The following is a 6,077-nucleotide window of genomic DNA, read 5'->3' on the forward strand; positions in this document are numbered from 1 at the left end:
CGTTCGGGCCCCGCCCCCGGCGCGTTCGGGCCCCGCCCCTCCCGCCGGGCGCCCCCTGGCGGTGCTTTCAGTAACGTTGAGGTGAGACTCGCCAGGAACTGGGAATGCCGCAGGATCGCAGGATTAGCTGTGTCGGAAACGAGCTCAAAGATCAGCGAGCCCAGCTGTTGGCCCAGCACTGCCAAACCCACCAATAAAACCACATTCCCAAGTGCTGCGCACTTCTGACTGTCACGTCCTTCCCTGTCATCTGTGACTCAGTGTCTGCGACCTGCAGTACTTGAACCATTTCAAGATTTATGGCTATTATCCCTCTTCTTCAAATGCTTATTCTTAGTAAGGATAGCAGTTAAAGTATACATAAACTACACTTAAGATACACTTAAATCACTACATAAGGTTTTGTTATTGTTCATCCTCTCATCTCCCATTATTTATTTCCTCAACCTTCCATACCAACATATTACAACTAACCACTACAATTCACAGAGTTTCTACTCATGCCTGAAGTATCAGAAAGAATGTGAATGAGGACAACACTTACACCTCCTGTCACTTCAGATTCTCCTCTGTTGAGGATGTGTTGTCCTCCTGATTATAATGCTGAATGCATGGCTGGTGACTTACATCCATGTTTCCCAGAGCCCCAGTCGTTATCTTGTCAGATCACATCTTACAAGTATTCTCTGGTTAAATTCACTGCTAGGCTGTTATCAAGTATATGAATGTTGTTAACTGGTTTACAGAAGTTTCCTTACATCTTATCATCATAATCCTCTTCCAATGGGGAACGCACAGTGTTTGGAAAGATTATGAAGAGTTCCTCTGTAGGTCAAAGGCTTCAAAATGTTTGTCTACAGATATGAATTATCAATTATCATTGGGCATCCTTAGGACTTAAGCCCAAGCAGGAGACATCAGCCCTGCTGCCTATTCAGAACATACTCATGGCACTAGTACTGGCACGAGTTAATAGAAAATCTATCCTACCTCATTACAGATAAAGCAACACATTGGAAATAATAGTAATAAACCAAATGAATTCACAACCTTCAACTTTTACATCACGTGAATCAGCTGCACAAAAGCATCATTTTAATTAATGTGAATGTATCACCTTCTCAGGCACTTAGAAAAGGTGAGATTTTTAAGAGATTTTATTAATTACAAGTGTATACTTGCTTTACTTAACTTGTTCAGCCTTCAAAACACATTACCAATCCCTTCAATGGAAAATTCACATATGATTGTGAATGTTTGAATAGAAACATTGGATAGAAACAAAGCATATTTAAATCCAGAAAATGTCCTGTTGCATGACTGCATCTAGCAAGCCCTTCTCTGCATTAGACTCTGAAAACCTGTTTAGGAAATACACACACAGCAGAAATGCAAAACCAGCAAGAGGAATTCAGTTCACATTTTAACATGTCCCATTCCACTCTAGAGCCATTGCATGGTCCTAATTTGACTGAATCGTCTTACAGATGTAAACTAGTTTAGCTAAGTAAATGGTTGGACAGAAGTGCCTTTTATTCAAGATTACATAGGCAGACTCCTAGGATCACAACTGAACTGCCCACAGCCTGAGAATTTCCAGTTCTTGCAGAGGACGTCATTATATACCTTGAAATAAATTGCATGGCAACTCTCTTTCCCTGTTCACACAAAATCTTTAAAACGGGGATCCTCTATTGATAAAGGGATTGGCTAAGAGTGGGGGAAAACAAATCCTTTAAGTCCTGTATAGATTTTATATTGAATTGTTCAGTTATAGAATCATTGCATACAACAAATCATACTTTATGTGTAACCTGGGAAACATTTATTCCCTCTGAATGCTCTGATAAAACGTAGTAACTCCACTACATTTCCCCCCCCTATTTAGTGTCTCACATGTGGTGAGTAATCTCTGCAACTGCCTGATTTCTAGAAGACATAAAGGTTACAGCAATGCTATTAAAATTTTTTCTATTTACATTTTCACAATCACTGGTAGTCTCCAAAATTAATGTTTCCATTTATAAAATTAGGAAAAAAATTAGCAGAAAGTTTTCTGGCTGAGACCCTGAATAAATAGTGATATCTCTTTCCTTGGTGCTTCTTTAAGATCTGTATTTTTATTCCCATAACTGATGTTCTCAAGTTTTGCAAGGTAGGGAGGAAGATAGAAGAAGGAAAGAGAACTTTCTGCTTGTTCCACTGACCTATTTATAAAGTCCCTTAGGTCTGCTGTATCAACAGTTACTTCTAAGAGTGCTGTGGCTGCCAGGCTGCGTGATGAGAATATTTAATTCTGTCACAAGGGGCATGTAATTTCATTAACTACCACTGAAAACTTTACAGGTGTCTTTTCAGTTTGCAGGTGCCCTCCCCAGGGTCCAGACCCTGATCTGAGATGCTACACATCTTGCTGCATAGTTTGACAAATTCTGCCTGCAATTCCCTGTCTGCAAGCACAAAAAGGGAAAGATTCATATCTAGCTGCAAAAAAATTAGACTTTCTGTACAAAGCCTTTAAATCCCTGTTCAGACTCAAAGTAGAAGTAATTTTAAGCTATAATTTACAGACATTATTTTTGCCTATTATAGCTCTCATTGTAAGGAAATTTAAATAACGAAGCTGGAAAATATCTGCCCCAATAACTATAACACAGCAAGATTAACTTACTCCCTCAAAACTGATTACAAGAAAACATTTGGGGCTTTAGGTTTGATTTTTTTAATTCAAAAAAAGAGGCAGGCTCTGCAGTTGAAAAAAAAAATTAATTACTATTTCCCACTTTGAGCTGATTCACAGGTTCTTCATTGTTCATTAAGGCAAATTTTTAGGTAGAAGAGGCAAAACAGATACATAATCACATGACTTGTACTAGGTTAATCTCTTCTCTAAGTATACTGAAATTGAACATTAGTGGTTAACTTCTGTAAAAGACTGCTGAAAACCATAAAAATTGCAAAAAATACAGCAACAAAAATAAATAAATAAAAAAAGATAGGTCATGTCATCCTCAATCAGCCTTCTTTTTCACGTGTCATGATATATTAATACACAACTACATATCTGGTCTCATGCAGTATATTGGAGGCATGCCAAATATCAAGGATTGCAAAATAAGGTGATGGTTACTGGATGAGCTGCAACTTAAGCTTTTATTTCGTTCTCTGTGGATGTGACAGCCTGGTCAGAGAGCAAGAAAACTAGATAAATTTTCCCAGAATCGGCTTGTGAGACTTTAGGGAGTTGAAGATAAACAATGATACCTTATTATCATAATATCATTATCAATGATACCTTAGTATCATAAACAACCTGCAGGTGTTGTTTTCTTACTTTCTGCTTTCCTGATTTTCTCAAAGATTGTTTATAAGAAAGATGTTTTGTTAATTAGCCAATCAGGTGAAATGTACTGATTAATTCACCAACCAGGTCTATGTGTATCAGAACAATGCATAAAAAGAGAGAATTGAAAGTAAAGCTGCTATGCTGTGCAAACCAGCCTTCTGGTGAGCCTGTGTCGTTTCTTACCCAACAGTGACAATTCCCAGCATCCACTGTGTGGCCTCGTGCCATTTGTCACTTCAGTGCACCCCTGAATAGAATGGTATGAACTCGCCTGCAAGTTCATGCTGCTGTCTATGACCTTGCCTGACTGTGTGTGAGCACAGAAATCAGGTCCTGCCCAAAAAGCTCCTGTGAAACTGCTCTGTGCTGGCTGCTGTCCCTGCATGCACCCCGAGGTAAAGGAGGGTCCCCAGCCTCCTCCTTCAGCTGCCTGGCACGGCCTCACCCACACTCCCAGGGCAGCCCACCTTTGAGCTGCCACCTCTGCCCATGCAGCTCACACACCCTGAGGCAGCTGCTGTTACTATTTCCACATTCCAGGGGGGAATTGAGGTATAGTGAGGAGGAACTAAAGGTGAAATCCTCCTCTGTGCCTGAACAGAGCAGAGCAGGTTTGGTCTGGTCAAAATGTACAAACTCTGGGGATGGATCCTGCTCAGCGCTAATGAACGGGTAAGAATGTTAATCACCAGCCTCCAATGCACTTCTGGGATCTGAAGGTATGGAACTTGTCCAGATGGGACTGGCCTCTCACAAACAAGGCGAAAAGTCACAGCCCTGATTTGAACATAATAATTTTCTTGGTTAGAAAGGCCAGTCAAAGCACAAACCCCGCTCTTAAAGTGGTCAGCTGCAACTAGTGAGGGAAGGTACACTAACAGGACAGAAGGTATTTCTCAGCTCACACTCTCCTTAGAATTTTTACTCAGGGACTTCCAAAGCCAAAGGGAATATCTGCAGGCCTAAAAGGCCTTCAAAGATATTTTTTCTTTTTAATTATTTAATAATTAATAGAACTTTTCAAAGCATACAGGTGCAAAAGCATCTCAGACAGAGAATTTGTAAACAGAGGCACAATTCTGTTTTCTTTTGCTGGACCCTTCACACACATATGCATTCTTTCAATCTTTCTGTTGTAACTGCTTGTATTTTCTTTTGTTGCTCCCATTTCTTTATTTTCCTATAATAAATCACAGTGACACTTTTTCTGCAGTGTCCTCACTACCTTATTTCCTTCCTCTATAGAAAAAATGACAGAATTAGCATATTACACTTCCAAGGAAACAAAACCAGCCCTCCTAGACACTGCCAGAATTATCAAAGTTAGGACATCAAAAGTGTCTAGTGAGTTAAAAAAATGAGCAACTTAAGGAATACCAAGTCCAGAGAGTAAAATGCCATTTAATTATTCAGTTTTTTGTTTTGTTTTGTTTTGTTTTGTTTTGTTTTGTTTTTTATTTTATTCTGTCATATGCTTTTCTTCATGCATTCTCATGACCTCAAGGTAATCAGAATAAGTCTTTGAAAGGGTAGAGGTTTACCTCTAACAAGAAGATGCAATTTGATGCAAAGAATGGAAGACCAGCTCATGGTGTGAGTGCTAGGTGAAAGACACTGGGCCAGTTTGGCAACTTCCTGGCTTAATTGTGAATTACATGGATTAATCCTGGGGTTGCAAATGTATAGATTGCCAGGGCAAGCTTGACCATAAAATGAAGGAAGAGTATTTTAACCAACAGAGAGAGAAAAGAGCTTTATTCCTGATAGTGGCAATGGGTAATACAACTGTTTGGAATCCAAGTGCAGATATCCACAGTGATACTGCAAACTTATCATATATTTAGACATTAATTACGTGCAGGAAAAAATCATTATCAAGAGGATGCATGCAGTGAAATTTAGGAAATATGCCAGTCAGTTATGAGGATACCCACAACTGTCTGCAATGAACTAAACAGACAGTAGAACTCAACTTCAGAGAATCCTGTTCTGGCTGTCCTATTTATAATTGGCTTTTTTCTCCCCCACAGTTTTCAGTGGATATTCTGCAGGTATGAAAATGCTGATGAACAAGAATTTGCAATAAATAACACCATTAAGCCTACTGCTGCCCATTATCTTATTTCACAATTTTTAAAATACATCCCCCATTGCATAGTCACACAGGTTATTTGGAAGCCACTCCCAGTAAGAATGTGTTTGTACTATTTTAAACCTTTAGATTCTTCCCCTTTTCCTCCTCCCTGCTTGTTTTCTCTAGTACACATTGTCATTCCCCTTGAATTTCCTGATTATAGTGATATTTGAGGACATCACCTCACACCTAATTTATCCTACACCAAACTTTTGTTTTTTCCATGCAACTTCCTTGACTACACTTCACTACAAACATAAGAGAGTGTCATCTGCAGAGAAGGTGCACAAGGTTAGAAGTTACTTTCATTTTTTTTCTGTAGGTTGAAAATAGAAAACCTAACCTAAGTGCATTCAGCTTTTCTGATGAGTCTTTTCTCAGCTCTCCATGCAAGCTTGTGTTCAAGGAAGCATTTCTTCATTTGCAACTAACACTGTTTTGCATGTAGTGACCACACAGTCTTGCATTTAAACTTTCTGGAATACTTATTCAGACTTCCCCAGATAGAAATATAAAACTGTTACATGCAGACAGTTCCTGGATGAGGAGGTCTCTAAACTCTGTCCTCAGTGTATGTGTCTGTATAGGTTCCTATTC

Source organism: Vidua macroura, chromosome 6 (assembly GCF_024509145.1).
Source record: "Vidua macroura isolate BioBank_ID:100142 chromosome 6, ASM2450914v1, whole genome shotgun sequence".
Taxonomy (NCBI): domain Eukaryota; kingdom Metazoa; phylum Chordata; class Aves; order Passeriformes; family Viduidae; genus Vidua; species Vidua macroura.